This window comes from Carlito syrichta, unplaced genomic scaffold (assembly GCF_000164805.1).
Source record: "Carlito syrichta isolate Samal-C Ts95f unplaced genomic scaffold, Tarsius_syrichta-2.0.1 Scaffold301924, whole genome shotgun sequence".
Lineage (NCBI taxonomy): Eukaryota > Metazoa > Chordata > Mammalia > Primates > Tarsiidae > Carlito > Carlito syrichta.
The window spans coordinates 562,672-582,440 of record NW_007246020.1 but is presented as its reverse complement, the minus strand read 5'-3'; the positions used below and the strand labels follow the sequence as shown (position 1 = coordinate 582,440).

Genomic DNA, 19,769 nt, shown 5'->3' with positions numbered 1-19,769 from the left:
TTCTGGCCATCAGAATCTGTCTTGGCTTCCTTCCTAATTCTGGTTGTCTTTGGATTAAGTGAGGCTCCCGGACAGCTGACTTCCATTCAGGGACTGTGGCTGCCATTTTCTTGGCGTATGTCTCATTGCTCTGTTAGAAGAAATAATGTCATTCTTTCTGTCCTTTAGCTTTGATGAAGTTTTAGTTTTTTGGGCAGTAGCAAGTAGTGATAGGTGATGGACGGTCTGTGGTTCATGGATCAAAAAATGTTTGAGAAACGTGGGGAATCTTTAGAGAAGATCAGCATCTAGGTGAATGTGGTAGCATTCTGTCCCACCACTGGCCTTTCCTTTAGCATGCCTACCTCCCAGCTAAACTGCTAGTTACCCTCAGTGTGTACCTTTGCTTTATTTTTTAAGTCAGCGTGACACACCTACTTTTTCTGCCCAAATTTTTGCTTTGTGGAGAGGCGTGCATTATTAGGGAGAGAGCCGTGTGTTGTGGAAATAGCACAGGAGGAGTATGGGGAGACCTGGTCTGGTTCTTGCTCTGCTTCTGCCCAGTCTGTGGCCTTTTCCAAATGTCGGTGCCTGGGCCTTGGTGTCTCCTTCTTTGGGTAGGCTTAATGTGTACTTTGCTACATTTTAGGATCAAAATAAGATTTTATATATGAAATGCTGGTTATATATTCATAATAGAGAATAAAATGCCTAGTTTGTTGGGTTCATTTTGTTGATATTTTGCAGTGCTCTATCTCTGAAGACTTAAAGAAAAATTATCGTTAGTACTAGTAGCGAAAGTACTACTAAAACAATGTAGTTTTAAATTTTATACCCTTTTTTCCCTGAATGTGTTCTACCAGAATCTGTCTGTACAAATGTGGACATTTAATAAGTGCTCTTTGATTATTTTTGAACTAAGTATACTGGCTACCAAGCCAAATTAAATTTATGAAGACTCTGATGATACTGTGATTCATATCTAGAAAGAATATATATATTTTTAAATTGTGAAATCACTTTAAATACTCTTTACTTTAAATATACTTTCTCTGGTAATAGTGAATCAATTAATCTGATTTCTCAGGACATAAATCTGGCTTGATGTATTGTAATATTAGTTCCTGTGTAATCATCTTAGAACTTCAGCTGTTTTGTGGTCTGTCCTAGCTACTTGTTTGCTTTTGAACTCAATTTTAGGTGTTGAACTCAATTTGAGAGCCTAAAATGGTTTGTGCCCCAATTACCTTGGAGGTTACTGTTTCATTTTTTTATTTAGCCTGCCCCAGGAGTAGGAAGTCAGCTACCTACCAGACTTTTGCCTTTTAACTTGAGTGTATACTTTAATTTTGTCTCTATTCCATAGGGGTGTTGTGAGGGTTATTATAGCATAGTAGCACTTAATGGTATATTTCAGACTTATTGAAAAGAGGTAATATGTGAGTGCACAATATTTTCTAATTTTTTTCAAACTAACCTTCTGTGTTTCAGAAAAAGAATAAAGTTGTGTTTAGGGGTACACGTTGAATTGTTGGATTGCCAGTCTTATCAAATAATTAGCCTGGCTTTATGGAGTGTCTCCAAAGCCTGTCTTCAGGCAAACCCTGTGCTCTTTTTTATTTAGCAGGTTGTGCACTAGCCCCACATTTTAGTTGGACTTTCTTGGTCTCTGAAAACTGTTGAATATCGCCCCCATTCCTCTTAGTTCTTTCTAGTGAATTTAAAGTACATTTTGTTGTGTTACTTGATTTATTGAATGAATACAGGGATATGCTACCTTCCTTTAAAAATATCTGCAACGGCCCAGTGTGGTGGCTGAAGCCTGGGATCCCAAGGCGAGAGGATTGCCTAAGCCTGTGGGTTCGAGACCAGTCTGGGCAACTTGGTGAGACCTCGTGTCTACAAAAAAAAAAAAAAAAAACAAATGAGGCCGGGCTTGGTGGCTCACCCTGTAATCCCAGCACTTTGGGAGGCCGAGGTGAGTGGATTGCCTGCCTGAGCCCACAGGTTCGAGACCCACCTGGGCAACTTGGCGAGACCTCATCTTTACAATAAATCAAAAAATCAGCCGAATGTGGTAGCGCGTGCCTGGAGTTCCAGCTACTTGGAAGGCTGAAGCGGAAGGATCGCCAGAGCCCAGCAGGTCGAGGCTGTGGTGGCCGGGAGCGGCCACTGCACTCCAGTCTGGGCGACAGAGTGAGACTCCAACTCAAAAAAAAATCTGCAACATTGCTGGGCTGAGAGGCCATATCTGTGGTGTCTTTGATTATTTTTATTTTTTAGAGATGGGATCTCTTCTTGTCCAGCTTGCAATACCAGGGTGTGATCATAGCTCACTGCAGCCTTTAACTCGGGAATCAAACAATCCTTCTGCTTCAGCCTACCAAAGTAGCTGGAATTACAAGAGTCTTCTTGTTCAGTTGTTTGCTACTGACTCTGTGGCTAGAACACCAAGGGACAGCAAATCAGAGCTATTGTCCAGGGGACCAGAAGATAGGTGGCAGCTTGGCAGTTTTAGCAGAGGAAGAGAGGTACTTAAAAAAGACCTTTAGTAGATCCCACCACCATCATCAAGGCAAGAGATGGGACCACTATTTTCTTTCCATAAACTTTCGGGAATGTCCTTCATTCATGAATACTACAAATATTTGTGCTTCCATTATGTGCCAGACATTGTATTAAGTACTGCCGGAGATTCTGGGACGGGCAAACCAGACATCTTTTCAAGGATACATTTGATAAAATCTGATTTTGAGTATGTTAGAAAAATATCTGTTGGAGAAGAAAAGCTACTAGATTGATTTTAGATTCTGAATGGCCTTAGGGATTAAAAATGGAGTTGTAGGTTAGCAGAAGACATTTCTGAAAGGAGTGACTATTTTGTAGTTAAAAAGCAATTTACAGATGATGTAGCAAAGACTGCTAGCTGATCATGAAACCCATTTTCTCTTCTTCCTGGGCATTTCTCAGTTTCCCTGGCAATTGTGGCCAAATTCCAGCCAATGAAGTGAGAAGAGAGAATTGTGCTTCTTCCAGGTTAGTCCCCTAAAGCCCTTGGGACATGGATATTATACCCTTTCCTTATCTGACTTGATGTGAAGGATCCCAGGTCTTCTACCTCCAGGTGGGGAACTCAGACCAGAACTACTGCTTGGGAGAAAGCAGTCTGCCCCTAGGAGCACCTGTTTTGGACTTTATGTGAGCAAGAAGTAAATATTTATTGTATTCGCACTATTATACTGTTAGCATCCCTGACTATTAAGACAGGATGCCTAGAATGCTGGGCAGAACTGGGGAGTTTAGTAAAGGTGTTAAGAATTTTGGACTCTAATTTTGATTATTAGTGACCAGTGAATTTCAAGAGTCAATTTTAAGTTGTGATAGAATAAGTGACAAAAAATTTTTAATGTATCACTTCTGATTGGCACAGTGGTTTATTGCACTCAGTGTGGCCTCTCTCCATCTTCGATTTAATAAGCTGTGTGGATCTTCAGTTAGCTTTAAAGGTACTCTGTGGAGACTTAAACATTCTCAAGTCCTTATTTCAAGGAACTGTAAATACAGTTTTCATTATGTTACTTCTGTGTTCCAAAGCCTGCAATCACTTCTTGTAAGCATTTTGTTTCATTAATCCATCATCCCAAGACTATAATATATAAGTATATATTATACATATATAAAGAATGTGCCTACGTGTTACATCCTGACTTAGGTTCTCTGAACAGAGACAAAAATGAATAAAACATAGTCCATGCCTTCAAAGAGTTCCTGCTTGGTACCCAGATAGTTATTGAATTTCCACACTGCTACCATATACCCCTTTAAGTTATATATTATTTTTTCATTACTTAAAAAAAAATTTTTTTTGAGTCAGGATCTTATTCTGTCATCCAGACTGGAGTGCAGTGGCACAATCATGGCTCACTGAAGTCTTGACTATCTGGGCTCAGGTAATTCTTCTGCCTCAGCCTCCCAAGTAGCTGGGACTACAGGCATATGTACAGGCATAAATATCACCATGCCAGGCTGATATTTTTGATTTTTGTAGAGATTAGGTCTCACTTTGTAGCCCAGGCCAGTCTCAAACTCCTCGGCTCAAGTGATTCTTCTGCCTTGGCCTTCAAATGCTGAGATTGCAGGTATGAGCCACCATGTTTGGCCTCTTTTTAAATATTGTCTACTCAATTAGATAGTGTCCTTTTTGTAAGCAGGAACTATGTATTAGAGAGCTCTGCATCTCCCTTCTTAGGTACTTCTAACAGACACTGGGCACTATATTTGAGTAACCATGCTATCGTTTCTTTTAATTATCTTGCTTGGATATTCTGATATAGTTTTGTATTATGGTGTGTATTAACAGACAAAAGTCCCTTTTAGGAATTCATGGAATTATGCAGTTGAGGACCGTTAGGACTGGAAGGACTTTTTTTGATCTTTTAGTCGATCATTTGGTTCCTGATATTCAAGATGTGACTGTGAATCACAGCTTCAGCATCACCTGGGGACTTGTAGAGGCAGAATCTTAGGTGCAACCCCTCCTCCCCCAGACCTGTGAATCGGAACCTGCATTTAAAGCAGATCCTCAGATGACCCATGTGCACATTGCGGTTGGAGATGCCCTGCTCAAGGTTGACCTTCCATTTAACTCTTGAGAAAACTGGGAAAGTCAGAGAGTTGCCAAGAACTATACAACTTTATTTTAGTGGTTCCCAAAGTTGGATACATCTTGGGATCACTTGGGAACCTTTAAAAAAATACTAATGCTTGAGTCCCATCCTCAGACATTCTTTACTTAATTGGTCAGAATTGCAGCCTAGGCATCAGTTTTTAGATCTCCTTAAATGACTAAAGCTTAGAACCACTGATTTGGTTAATGATAGATTCCAGGTCTCTCAATACTCTGATCAAGTATTTCCTTTGTTCCACCTTGGATATACATTCAGAAACAATAAAAAACCTACCGACTTTTTTTTTTTTTGTAATAATGTACCACTCTATTTTATTTCCTTTACAGCAGGGTTCCCCAACCCGCAGGCCGCAGACTGGTACTGGTCCATGGCCTGTTAGGAACTGGGCCGCACAGCAGGAAGTGAGCGGCAGGTGAGCTCTGCCTTCTGTTAGGTCAGTGGCGGCATTAGATTCTCATAGGAGTGTGAACCCTATTGTGAACTACACATGTAAGGGATCTAGGTTGTGCATTCCTTATAAGTTTGACTGCACATCCTCCCACACCCCCACCTCTATGAAAAAATTGTCTTCCACGAAACTGGCTCCACTGGTCCCTGATGCCAAACATGTTGGGTACCGCTGCTTTACAACATTTACCCCATTTGAAAATATCCTGGCCAGGTATGGTGGCTCATGCCTGTAATCCCAGCACTTTGGAAGGCAGAGGTGAGAGGATTGCCTGTGTGCATGGGTTTGAGACCAGTCTGGGCAGCATGGAGAGAACTCATCTCTACAATAAATAAAAAAATTGGCTGGGCGTGGTAGCGCGTGCCTGTAGTTCCAGCTACTTGGGAGGCTGAGGTGGACGGATCACCTGAGCCCAGCAGGTTGAGACTGTGGTGGCCTTGAGCGTGCTACTGCTTTCCAGCCTGGATGACAGAATGAGACTCCAACCAAAAAAAAAAAAAGTAAATAAACACACACATAAGTGTATTCATGCCTTTCTTACTTAAAAGGTAGCCTACTATAAACCCTATTCTGCTGCCTGGACAACAAAGTGAGATTCTGCCTCTACAAAAAGTTAAAAAATTATGCCAGGCATGGTGGCTCACACCTATAATCCCAGCACTTTGGGAGGCTGAGGGAAGAGGATTGCCTGAGCCCACGGGTTCAAGACTAATCTGGACAACATGGCAAGACCTCATCTCTACAAAAAATTAAAAAGTTAGCTGGGTATGGTGACGCATGCCCGTAGTTCCACCTCCTTGGAAGGCTGAGGAGGAAGGATCGACTGAGCCGAGCAGGTCAAAGGTGAGGTGGCTGTGAGTGTGCCCCTGCACTCCAGCCTGGGTGACAGAGTGAGACTCCGACTCAAAAAAACCACCACCACCACCAACAAAAAATATCTCCTTCACTGGCTATCTTGCCCTCACTAGAATGTTCCTGCAGGAGGGCAGGACCTTTGTCTGTCTTGTACACTGCTGAGTTCCAGCTTCTTGAACAGTGTCTGGCACATGTTGGTTGCTCCTTTAATATTTATGAGACAAATGGGAGGAGCTACAGTAGAGAGGAAATGTGTTCTGCAAGGGGGAAACACAGACTGTTCTGAAGGAACCAGTAGGCCTGCCAAACCCTGTGGGCCAGAGGTTTCCTGAAGGACGAGGGCACTGAGTCGAAGTGAAGAATCAGCCCAGAAAGCAGAATAAAGACCTGCTGCTGAGGGAGGACTTGATCCCAGGTCCGTCTGACCTGAATTCTTGTGCTGTTCCATTTTGCTGTGTTGTCTTGTGGACAGACAGACTAACTGCTATGCGTAGACTTCTCAGCAGTGAGTGGTGGGTCTGGGATACCATCACTTCAGTTCTGCAAATGTTTAAGACTGGGCACTTTCCTCTACTGCAGAGCTACCTCAGTGTTGCAGACAGGCACTTGAGAGAAGTCAGAATAGTAAGTGGTCCCGGGAGAGTTCTCACCCAGTGTCTGGCACAGTGGTGTCTATAATATAAGGTAGCCATTTCTTGTCATGTACTTTTTTTGTGCTTTGGCTTATTTGCTTTGAGACCCTATGGTTTTTGGAGGTAGGCTGACTTGTTTGATTTCACTCTCAATTTATGCGAGTTTCTTTCCCAGATAATTGAACTATTAAGATTTTATATGCTGTGGAGAAAACACAGGCGGTTTTTGTCTATGATATTTCTGTTACATATGTTATTTTAGTGCCTTATTCTTCATATTTGTTATTTGTAATATTTTACCATGAATTTACTCATTATCATACTTTGAAGTTGGGTGTAAAAATCCTTGCTTATGGCCGGGCATGATGGCTCATGCCTGTAATTCTAGCTCTTTGGGAGGCAGAGGATTGCCTGAGCCCAGGGGTTCAAGACCAGCCCGGGCAACTTGGTGAGACCTCATCTCTACAATAAATCAAAAAATTGACCATGTGTGGTGCCACACACCTGTAGTTTCAGCTGCTTGGAAAGCTGAGGCAGAAGGATTGCCTGAGCTCAGCAGGTAGGTCCAGGCTGCGGTAGCTGTGAGTATGCCACTGCACCCAGCCTGGATAACAGTGAGACTCTGACTCAAAAAAAAAAAAAAAAAAAGGTCCTTGTTTATGAAGCCTTTCATTAGTGTGTCACATTAGTGATTTTTAAAAACTTTTGGCCTAAGATTATTGTTAAGTCATCTTATAAGTGGTAATCTTATGCTGTCTTTTTTTTTTTGTAATAAGAAGCCAGAAAATGTTAAGTCTTGAGTGTAAGACATTATTTTTAACATTATAAAATTTCAAATTTTAATTCAGAAACTACATTAAAATGAGATGTTGCATTCATGTGATTAGTAGGCTGTTGCTAGCGACTCTTGCAAATGTTACAAGAAGTCAGAGAATTGTTGACTTTATATTAGCTACTTTTCATAATGCACTATAATTCCATGCTCATAGGCATGAGTAAAAACTAATACCAAATTTTCGAGAGGATACATTAATTCTGAACTTAGTCCTTAGCTTATAGGGAGAATCCTTGAACACGACTATTGCCATACATGTTACCATGATTAACTACTTTTTTTTGAGTCTGGGTCTCCCTCTCTTGCCCAGGCTGGGTTGCCATGGTGTGTTCATGGCTCACTGATCATGGCTTACTGCAGCCTTGAACTCCTGGCCTCAAGCAGTCCTTCCACCTCAGTCCCCCAAGTTGTTGGGATTACAGGTGTGAATCAATGCGCATGGCTCAGTTAACTAACAGTTGATTAAATCAATTCGGAGAGGGACAGTAACAGTCCTAGAACAAGAATTTTATAGAAATAGGGAAGATTTAAGGAGTTCATGGTTGTGCTGGTAACTAGGAGTCACATTATAGAGAAAGACTTATATGGACCCTGAAAATAATCTGATTTCTAAAGCATTTGATCACAGATATAAGGGAGAGAGAAATTGAAAATTCACTCAGGTTTAGTCAGATTTCAACACTGTTTTTGGCATAACAAATTCAGACAATCTTGTTTGTTCTTAGAAAATGTTAACATTGTTAAAGATTATCCTTATTAATCATAGTAACAATAGCATTTGATATTTGTATAGTACTTTTGAATTAAAACCCCTTTGGTATGTATTATCCCATTTAATTCTACCACCTTGCCTGTGAGGTAGAAGAGAGAAGTGTTCTCTCTCCTTTTTTTGATGAGGTACTACAGTGATCAGGTTCAAGTGATCCTCCTGCTTCAGCCTCCTGAGTAGTTTGGACTACAGGCACAAGCCACTGTGTTTGGCTATATTTCAAATATAATTGAGGGTGGGTGTTGCATTTGTAAACTATCCTTAGTTTTCTAAGCATATAAATATGTGGTTTATAATATAGGATGAATAATCTAAAATTTTATTTAATACTGCAACCAAACAAAAAGGTATTTTTAGAACTGGAATAATTGGCTGGAAGACTTAAAGAATTTTTTTCTTCTTTTTTTTATTACCATTGTGTAGATTTTTATACAAAAACCTTAATTTTATTTGAATGAAGCAGCCTGAGAGCTAGAGACCTTGTCTTCCGAATTTTCCCGTCTCACTCCACCTGTCACACTACTCATGGCATTCTTCAGATGTTTTTGGATGAGTTGGGTGTTGGGCTTATTGCTGGGAAATGGTTACTGATGTTGATATTGATTGAGCTACAAAATTAATGTGACATTGGTTCTTTTTAGCAAAAATTTACTCTTATGTACAGTACACATGCTTCTCATTTAAAAATTACACAAGTAACACATGTTCACCAGTATAGATCTTTTCTGACACATATTTATCTTAAGTTTTGAAACAGACTTAAGCCTGCAGTGCAAAGAACTTTCCCCCAAACCGTTTGAGAAGAAGTTGCCGATATGATGTTCTGTCATTCTCAAAAAGTCTTATATGTTTCCTACAAACAAGAACATTCTCCTCCATAACTGCAATACGATAATCAAAATCAGAAAATTATTTCTACCCCCTCATTCCTTAAATTTTGCTCCTGTTTTGGCAGTAGACCCAGCAGTGACCTTTGTAGCAAAATGTCTCTTTTTAATACAGAACAGTCCTCTGTCCTTTTTAATGTTCATGACCTTGACACTCTTGAGGCTTGCAGGCCATTTTGTGGAAAGTTCCTCAGTTTGGATTTGTCTGATGTTTCCTCATGATTAGATTCAGGTTTTACATCATTGGCAGGAATATCACAGAAGAGCCAGATTATATCTTTTTCAAAGATTAGTTTTACATTTTATTTTCTGTTTCCTTAGAGCGTTTCCCAAAGTGTATTCTGCGGAACTAGCACCTACTGTGTTCTCAACACCGTGCCACCTATAGAAGGTAGGATTTGAAAAAGCTTTTGACTTACAGGAAGGGGTGGGCTTGGCAGTGAGCGTAATTCCATCACCGAGTGCAGTGGAAACAGCATTCACCTAGGACTCAGAAGACCTGGATTTTGCATTTAACTGCTGTGTGATCTTAGATGAGTTACTTAATCCTTCTGGGGTAGCAAAAAGAATGCTCTCCTCATAAAATTTCTGTAAGGGATTTAAAAAGGCAAAAGATTTAATTACAGGGAGAATTCAATGCATTGTGCTAATGCTTGATGCAGGTACAATAGCTCTGTAATTTTAGTGTCTGTGCCAGATGACTTAGAGCAGGAGCAGTGTGGTACTGTGGGAAAAGCCACAGGTCGTATTTGAATCCCAATTGAGCCACTCAGGAGCTGTGGATCTTGGGCAAATTAATCTGAACCTCAGGTTCCTCATCTGTAAAATGGGGGTAATTAAGTCTTTAAGTGAGGATTAAATGAGAGAATGCAACGCAAAATCCTTTTGGAGTGCCTGATAGAGTCCCACAAATGTTTATCCCTAATAAATAATGGAAAATAGATTTGCTTGATCACATGCAGCTCAAGTTGGAATTGAATGGAAGAGAGTAGGAGAGGATGCCCCCAAACCCAAATTGACGTGATGGACTCAGGGCTTCTATGTCTCTACTTTATCTGTCTTCTCCCATGTATTTTTAGATTGAAAATGTAAATGCAGGTAAATAGTGAGAAATTTATTGACCCTGGGCTATGAGTCGACCTAAATCTGGACCAGAAATTTGGTAATATGATTGGCAGGAAAAGTAAATCTAGGCCACCTAAAAATAGAAAGAAAGGGCAAGATTTGATGGTCACACAACTCTAAGAAAAGGAAAGGAGTTGTTAAATAGCAAAACACGTCTTTTTTTTTTTTTTTTTAAAAAGCTATTAGCTTCTTCTTAAAAAAATCTTTAAAAAATCTTTTGGATAATTACAACTAAGTTTAATTTAATTTGGAGACTTTCTTTGGAGAAAGAATAATGCAGGATCAGATCAATGTTTGGCACATAGTTGGTACTTAATTAATATTTATTTTGGATGTGATTTGAAGGTGTTAGGTTAGTAATGGCAGTGTTTGCTGCTGTGAGCACTGTGCTAATTTGAATGTAACAATATGTGCTTAGGTTTTCCTGAATCAGTTTCTATCCTACTAATTAAATCTAGGCACATAATAATTAGAGCTAAACAGAAAATTGTCGAGCTTTCTTTTAATTTTATCACTCTAAGTTGTTGATCAACTGTATTCCCAATAAGATTTAGCAATTTGATATGCTGCTATACCAACTTATTTTGAACAGTTTAGTCTAGAGTTTGAGAGATAAATTGTAATTAACTTGACTGAATAACAGTGTTCATCATTATTCATAGAACCAAAATTATTTAATTTTTATTAATTGTGAATTAAAATAAAATAAATATATTATTTCTAGGTTAGAGTTAGTGTAGTTATAACTTACCTTGCAGAAGTCACAGAGTGTTCCAAGGAGAAGGTCGAATACACTTCTTGGATTCAGAGAGAGGATTTGGCAGTGTGAATATCAATTTTTAGAAACAAAACATGAAAACAGGAATTCTGTTTTTTGTCTAAGTGAATGAGCATTTTTGTACATTTTAGAAAGTTTTAGTTAAATTATACTTTGCCTCCAAAATTATCGTTTGCAAAGTATTTGTAGTTGACTAGAAAGGATGGTTCATTTTCTAGAATTAGAGCTGTCAGCTATGTAAATTGTCTGCCAACTTCAAGAGCTTCACTAGTTATTTTTTTTAATTGAGAAGTAGATTAGAAAATTATTTTGTAAAATCATATCTTATATACATATATTTTGTTAAGATAATGAGATGTTTTACTGTTATTTGGTTGACACTCCCATTTTACAGTGCCAAAGCTTAACTATTTGAATTGACTACAGAGATGCAATTGAAACCAGTGTTTACCTTAGTTTTACTTTTAACTCAGGGTATTATTATTAGGATTTAAAAAGCTGGCACATTATTTGTTTTAACATTTATGGTTATTCTAAAAACATTAAAAAACAGCTTTTAATTTAAAAACACATTTTTATGCAGCCATGTGAACCGTTCTTTTCCAGTGTAAAAGTAAAGTTACTCTATCCCATAAACTGGAAAACTGAAATTTGAAAATATGAGTTTTAACATTTTGCCTACTTGAGTTCTTAATAATTCTTTTGCAGGTATTATAATTGCCATCTTTATAATGCACATTTGCAAACTTTACCCATTATTATATTTCTTAAAAACACCCAATTTATATGCAGGGTGAACCTAAAATTCTGAAATGGCACAACTTAAAAACTAAGGGGAACTCATTGGCTGATCATGCTCCTATTCCTTTTGACCTCCTGGCCACACTTCCCTACAAAGGGTGATGTTTAGAAACTGGATTGAGAGGGTACCTGTGCAGCCTTTCTTCTTTCCCCCTTTAAAAGCCTTTGGGCCCATTTACCACTGCCTGATTGGTATCAGAGTGGAAGACTGGAGCCTTTTCTATAGCAATTAATTGAGAAGAGTACCTATATTATACACACATGAAAACAACGCACATGTGTGCACACTTTATATACTGCAGGGAAGCTAAGTTCCTTAAGGAGGCTAAGCAGAATGTTAACATCAGGTTGTAATCACGAACATAGAAACAGGAGCTAGGGCTTAATATTCTGTTTGCAAGTGTTCAGTATTATACTTTAAACAAAGAGCTTTCTCAGAGATATGACTATTACAGTTCAGAGAAAGCCCATCCATTGAGCACCTAGTATAGTGCTATTTTCATAAAAGGAACCCTGTGCATGTTGTATATTTGAATTGAATACAGCTTTAGAATTCACCTCTGCTTTCAGAATTGTACACATCATGGGGGATTTTAAAAAATGAGAATAAAACCACTTTAGGGGAAGAGAGGAGGGAGGTAAAGGCTCATGTGATTTGGTATTCTTGGCTTTAAAGTTTTATGGCCCATAGTACCTCCCTGGGGAGGATGAAGTGCAGGGAGCATGGATAAGCACATAAAATTACAAAGGTTTTATAGTGTGTAATTAATATAGAACTTTCTATGAACTTTCTTTTAGTTGGACAGTTTCCTTTTGGTTTCATAGCAAGAATTTTTAAAAATTTAATTTAATTTTACTATTAAATTAAAATTTGGAATTCTTAAAAGCAATTTTTAGTTTTTAAAGTTTTTATACTGCTTATAGAAATCTAGGATGGGTATTATAATTCAATTGGTTATGTAGTTCATGGACCAAGAAAAGATTTAGTACACTAAACCTCTCTTAAGTTCATCCCTATAAAATATTTCTATATGATGTAGTAAATTATTTTAGATTTTATTTCTATGCCCACTATTTTCCTTTTAAGATCTTTTCCTTGAGAAGAAATGTGTTAATCAGATGAAAAATGTTTGGAGAGGATTTTGTGACCTTAGAAGATGTTTTTTATTCCTTTACATTTTTCACATGTTCAAAAAATAGACTATGCTAAACAAAATTATAGTAAATAGCTATAACTAGAAAAATATATTGTTGTATTTCATTTTTAACAATATTAACAATTGCCTATATACCTATGTAAGGTAGCTTAATTGTAAGGCATATTATGTTATTTAATGACAGTAAATTTTATAGGGATTTGTGCCTGGAGGAGAATTAGAGGTAATCTAATCTCCTTGATTTGGGAAAACTGAAATTATTAAGTAACTTACCCAAGGTCACACAATTAGAAAGTAGCAGAACTGGGCAAGATCTTGGATTCTTGACTCTCTCTAAATTCAGTGTTTTTATTGTACCTTACTCTTATTAGAAAAAGTTGTTTCAACTGTGACTTACTGAAAGCAAATTCAGTCTTTCATGTTTTAATGTGCTGCTACTTAGTACCTGTTATATATTGCACCCTTTGTATTTTGGAGAGATTTTATTTAGCATTAAAAAAAAAACTGGAGTAATTTGAAACTTTGATGAAAATGTGCTAAAGTGTGCAAGAGATTCTGAGCCAGGCAAAGGAACTTTGTTACAGAAGTGAAATAATAAATGATATGTAAATAAATAAATGAGTGAAATACATATTATATAAAGGAAACGATCTCTTCTAGAAAGTATCAGGTAGACTGTTTATTAGGTAGTCAGACATGCCATCTAGACTGAAAATAGTTAATTTTTCTCTAACTCATTTAGAAGAGTTACATTTTGATGAAATATATTAATCATATAGACATGTATATGTAAATCAAGTTAATTAAAATGATGCTTTTGGATTCAGCTAGACAGGCCAACTTCTGTATTACCTGGGTACCTAACTGCAGACTTAAATCCCTTATATTTATAAGGTTTGTGATTTGCTTTTGTAAGGATAAATCTCATTTGTTTTCTAGGGGCTGAAGTGGTATTAGTTTAGAAATAAAATAGTCATATTTTATAATTCTTCTTACCTAAAAATGTTGAAAGTTTTTCAACTGGTTAATAAAAGATTTCTGGGTTTTGTGAGGTTAAATGTTTTTTATAATTTTTGTGTGCTTCATGGAAACATGGGGAAAGAATCTTTAAAAGTAACATTCTGGTTATGGGCAGCTGCTGGGATTTTCCCTGTTCACTCACTTGTCATGGAGCAAAAACTGAACCTATTTTAGAACCTCTTGACTAGATTCCTGCTGCCATCTATCCGATAAATTTGTAAATGAGGATTATTAACTAAGAAATAGCAGGGCCTTCTGATGCTCTTGGTCTCACGTTGACTAAACTGAGCTACTGTTTCTGACCTTGCCAGTGTACTAAAAGGATATTTACTCTATTTTTTCTCTGAATTTATTGTTTTCTTCTTTATAGATGATCATGGGAACAGCAATAGTAGTCATGTAAAAATCTTTTTACCGAAAAAGCTGCTTGAATGTCTGCCGAAATGTTCAAGTTTACCAAAAGAGAGGCACCGTTGGAACACTAATGAGGTAGATAAGTTTCTTTTTTAAGGATATAATTATTTTAAGGGCAAATTGTTAGGCCATTTTGCATAGTACTACTTTATATTAGCTTTATATTTAAAATACTGAATTAGGAAATTATAAATGAGCTTATTTAATCTGGATTTGACAGAAACCAACCAACACGTTTCTTGATCTGTCTCTGATCTGCCTGGCTTGTGTTGAAAAATATAAAATGTGCACGCTGACTTTGCTAAGGTAGCATGAGTTTCCATATTTGTATTTTCTTGCATTTTGGTGTCTTGCATTTGGTGGTTAACTCTGCCTGCATGTATGTTAGTTAAACATTAGTTCTCATGTTGTCATGAATTAATCCGTATGCAGCCCTAGAGTTCCACAGAGTGTGTAGTGTCTGGACAGTGTGAAGTTTCTGTGGAATTGGAAAGGGCAGGTTTCTTATGAGCAAAATAGCTTAGTCCTCTCTGGTGAAGAAAACTTGCTTAATGGTAGAATTTTTATTAAGAATGAAGGCTGTATAGTAGATTACATATTTGGCATCCAATTAGAAAGTAGATTGATGAAGTAGAAGGAGCAAAAGTTTATCTTCTTGGATGATGTTTCATTTTTTGGTAAGTTTTAATCTCGGAGTCTTTTAATATTAGAGGTGGATTGCTTTGTTATCTTTTTTATTTTGAAATCTGAATATTTCAATTTAGGGTAATATTTGGTTAGTGTGGTGATGAGAAGTAGGTATAAGTCCATCAGTTTGGGAATTAAGTTGTAGTCCTTTAATTCAAATGACTGGGATTACTGGTTTTGCCAAGGTGGTCTAAGTTCATTTGTATTACTTTTTCAATATTTGCTTCCAAGTTAAGGTAAATATAGCATCCTGCCCCTTATTGAGCACTCAGTTATTAAAAGACACAAGAAGAAAATAGTGCTGCCTATTGAACCTTATTTATTTATTCATTCATTTATTTATTTAACTATCTGTCTATTTATTTATTTAACTTTGAGTTGAAGTCTCACTCCATCACCCAGGCTAGAGTGCAGTAGCACACGGCCACCCCAGCGTCGACCTCCTGGGCTCCTGCAATCCTTCCACCTCTGCCTCCCAAGTAGCTGGAACTACAGGCGCACACTACCACATCTAGCTAACTTTTTATTTTTTTGTAGGATTCCGTCTCACCAAGTTTCCCAGGTTGGTCTCAAACCTGTGGGCTCAGGCAATCCAGTTGCCTTGGCCTTCTAAAGTGCTGGGATTACAGGCTGAGCCACTGACCCTGGCCTATTTATTTTTTTTAAAGATTCTTTTTCACTAAGAATCTTCTTCACTAAGAATCACTTTTTTTGATTCAGAATGCTTTTGTTTTGAGTTGTGAGAGGGAGATTATATGGATGAAAATCTCTTTATCACAGGTTACAGATTTAAGTATTCACTAGAACTGTATAGCTTTGCTATCTTGTCTCAGCTGATTTTAAAATTCTTTGAAGGTGTGTATTGTTTTGATCATTTGCATACATTATATTTTCCCCTCAGACAGAATACTTTTTCTTTGACAAACATTAGCTAGTTTAGAGGCCTATTATTTAACTAGTTATTTATTAGCTATTTCAGACATTTTAGACATGGAAACAAAGTAAGTATGCTGAAAATTAGTCTTAATCATAGATTTTTACTCTTATCAGCAAGATAGTATAATTTGGAAACTATTTAGTAGGTCAGAAGCAGGTTCTGAATTATTTAAAAACTCATTATATTTCTTAGTATTCCCTGAAACATAGATTTGATATCATATTATACACATTAGCTCTAGTTTATTTGTAAATGCAACCAAACCCATAATAGGTATGCATTTTTTCAATACTATATATTCATATGAAACTTACAGTATTTGAAACCAGAAATTGCTTAGTGAATTAAAATCAGTGGCCTTAATAGCTTGTAAGCTGGATGTCGCAGTGTCAGGAATTTAGTTGATCATTGGCTTCAAAACTTTTTTGGAAACTTAGGCATAGCCCTTTAACTTTCACATATTTATTTACCCTCTAAATTATTTACATGTTCCATTTTTCTAATATTTTAGATACATTTTAAAGCATACCCAATAAAGGATTTTTATGGAGGATGAGATGAAAAGAAAACAATGCAAAGTAGTTCTATATTTTCTTCCAAGACCCTGGTACATGATACTCCCTTGGAGACCATAGATTACTGTAGTCCAGGTCACGGAGAGGAAAAGATATCCCTCTCTCTGACTGGTGAAATGCAAAATTGGGGGTCTAGATGAGGAAATATGGATTGCTTTGCGTAAGCTGTCACGAATGCTGAGAGCATAGGCGGAATGTTGCTCCTAAGTGTGGCGGTAGCTCAGCTGATAGGGTGAAACCTGTCCCTTATGATCATTGTTCTTTCAGTTAATTGTCAGTTCCACATTGATAAAGACTCTTAAGAGATAACTGAATTTAAAGGCTCACCCATATTTCTGCATAGAGAACCTTGACTTTTCTGTTTATTTTTTGGCTTTGGAAAAATAGGGGACTATACAGTGTGATAGCAGAAGACTTAGGCTGTCTTTGTTTTTTGTTTTCCCTTAAACTGGCTTCGATCATTGGATAATAGGCAGAGGAATAAAACCATCAGGACTTACTTCTTTGACCTAGCCGGGTGTTGGCATTTCCCATGTCTTTCAGCCTGCCATCCTTCATGTTAACATTAAAGTCTGAAGGACATATGGGTCAGTAGACTTGTCTCTCACGGGGCTTTGTGGTCCTATGTAAAGCAAAATCATGTTTAGTCAAAATTGCCCATGAAATCCCTTGACTAGCTCATAAAGTAACTTTTAGTCATATTGCCCTTAAAAACCCATTTTCCTTTGAAGTTGGAATAGATTGCGTTTTGGTTGAGGACCACATGAAGTAGTCCACTTGGATTTAGAAGCCGTGTTGTACAAAAACTACATTTCTTAGATCCCATTTAAGGGGTTCACACTGGAAGAGGTGTGTGGGAATGTGAGCAGTTGAGAGCACATTTGATTTGTTTTCCGTCTCACTCTCTGTATAGCATATGTTCACAAAGTGAGGCATGGCTGGAGCTGCTTGTATGAAATATCAACTGTCATCTTTCTCTGTTTTCCATGTTCTCTTTCTTTCTGTTGGGTGTGTACAGTTGAATTCCTGGGTATAATGTGACTCTTACTTTTAAGGAATTTCTTTACTAAGATCTGTGTTTAAGTATTTTGTGGTTATTTTGAGAAACTCGACTTTTATGCTGTGTGTGTGTATGTTGAGAGTGAGATTGTGCTCATTCGGACCTGCCATTTATTGAGCACTTGCTTTTTTCTAGTGACTGGGTACTTCATATGATTATTTCTAAGTCTTATATTGCAAGATGGGTAATCTTTTCTTTTATAGATGAGAAAGTGTAGGTAAAAAGTAATTAAGTAGTTTGATCAAGATAGCACACTTCATAGGACCTGTCTCTGAGCCAAATTTTGATGTTGCTTATTAATTCTTAGGAAGTTTCATTCTGTTGTTTATTGTCTAGGCTTTTAATCAAAGACTACATTAGTGTATTCAGCAAATCCATCCTGTAATGTAGTTTTGAATAAAAAAAGTTAATATAGAATTAGTGTCGTGGGTTCCTATACAGATGTTTGGTGAAGCTGAAAGTCACTAAGAGGGAGACTATAAAAAGATAAGAGGTCTTCCGGCCTTGTTAAGCCACTTTTAATCTTTTTTAACTTATCGGGATATATAATATCTCCTGCCCTTTTTGGATACTATTTACAAGTACAAAATAAATTAAATGTATGTAAAAACAAATTAACGTAAGATTATGCTTTCTGAACCACAGACTGTTCCCTAGATTCTGAAGACGATAAAGGAAACGAAGGTGATGATGACCACAGTAATTATAAAAGCTAGCGTTTATTGAACATCTATTATGTGCTAGGCACTGTGGAATCCATTACGTGAATAATCACATTTAATCTTTGAATTAATACCGTGAAGGAGTTTATTTGATTATCCTTATGGATGAGGAAACGAGCCATAGAAATGTTGGCTAATGTACCAGGAGCCATGGAGCTGGAGAGTGGAGGCATAGGGACTGACTTTGGGACCCATAGTCACTGCTGTTTTGTCCCACAGAACAATTTCAAATTAGATTTTCCCAGACCTTGCAGCTTTTTAGTGACTTCGAATCCTTTTGTTTTATAGAATTGCTTGGCTTTTTTATTCATTTGCGTTTTTAAGTGTTGTAATAAACAGTGTATTTTTGCATGATGATTTTAAAGAAAGTGGCTAACACTCATTTCTTAGGAAAGTAGTTTTGATTCTTTTTTTTTTTTTGAGTTGGAGTCTCACTCTGTCGCCTAGACTGGAGTGCAGTGGCCGCTCCTGGCTACCGCAGCCTCGACCTGCTGGGCTCCGGCGATCCTTCCGCTTCAGCCTTCCAAGTTGCTGGAACTACAGGCACGCGCAACCACACCCAGCTAATTTTTGATTTATTGTAGAGATGAGGTCTCGCCAAGTTTCCCAGGTGGGTCTCGAACCCACAGGCTCAGGCAATCCACTCACCTCAGCCTCCCAAAGGTGCGGGATTACAGGCTGAGCCACCGAGCCCGGCTAGTTTTGATTCTTAATGAATCAAATATGTGGGCTATGGATGTGGATATGTAATGAATATGTGGGATATGGATAATGAAGAAAATACATTAAAAGTAGAAATTTTGTACCTGTGTGTAACTTGAGGGTTAGGCTTGATTTTTGTATCCAGGGCAGGGGAGAAAGAATGTATTAAACACAGAGCACACATGTTAAAGAACCAGCTCTTATTTCATAATCAGTTTGGTATTCACATCTTCATCAGGTGAACTATTATAAGGTTTCTGCATTTTAAGTTAATATTCTTAAGGCCCAGAGCCAGAAATAATTATGCAAATGCGACTTTCTGATTGCACAAATGCCTACTTCATAATTAGGCCTATTAGTACTCCATATATATTGTCCAGACTGAAATTTCTTTTGTTTAGTCATTAATTAGCTGTTTGACTTAAAATATAACTACTGCATTCCCCAGTTTCTGGATCTAGATTTTACTTGGCTTTCTTCCAAAGCCAAACTAATGCAGTACTGTGAACCTTTTATAATGAAAATGTTTTCCCTAAATATGTTCAAATCACTTTTGTGTGCTACTATTTTTGAACTATTAATGTTCCTTTTTTGTTTTCCTATAATATAAAGTTTCTCTAGAGTAAGCAAACAAAATATAAAATCTAGTTTGTACTGATTTTTAAAGAAAGTTTCATGAAATATTTTTAGTTGGTGGT

The 19,769-nt window shown here is 37.4% G+C and overlaps 1 pseudogene; it reads left to right on the top strand.

The window, feature by feature from the left end:
• The first annotated feature begins 7,129 nt into the window (after positions 1-7,129).
• The window catches only part of LOC103257981, a 444,400-nt pseudogene continuing 431,760 nt past the window's right edge, over positions 7,130-19,769 (top strand).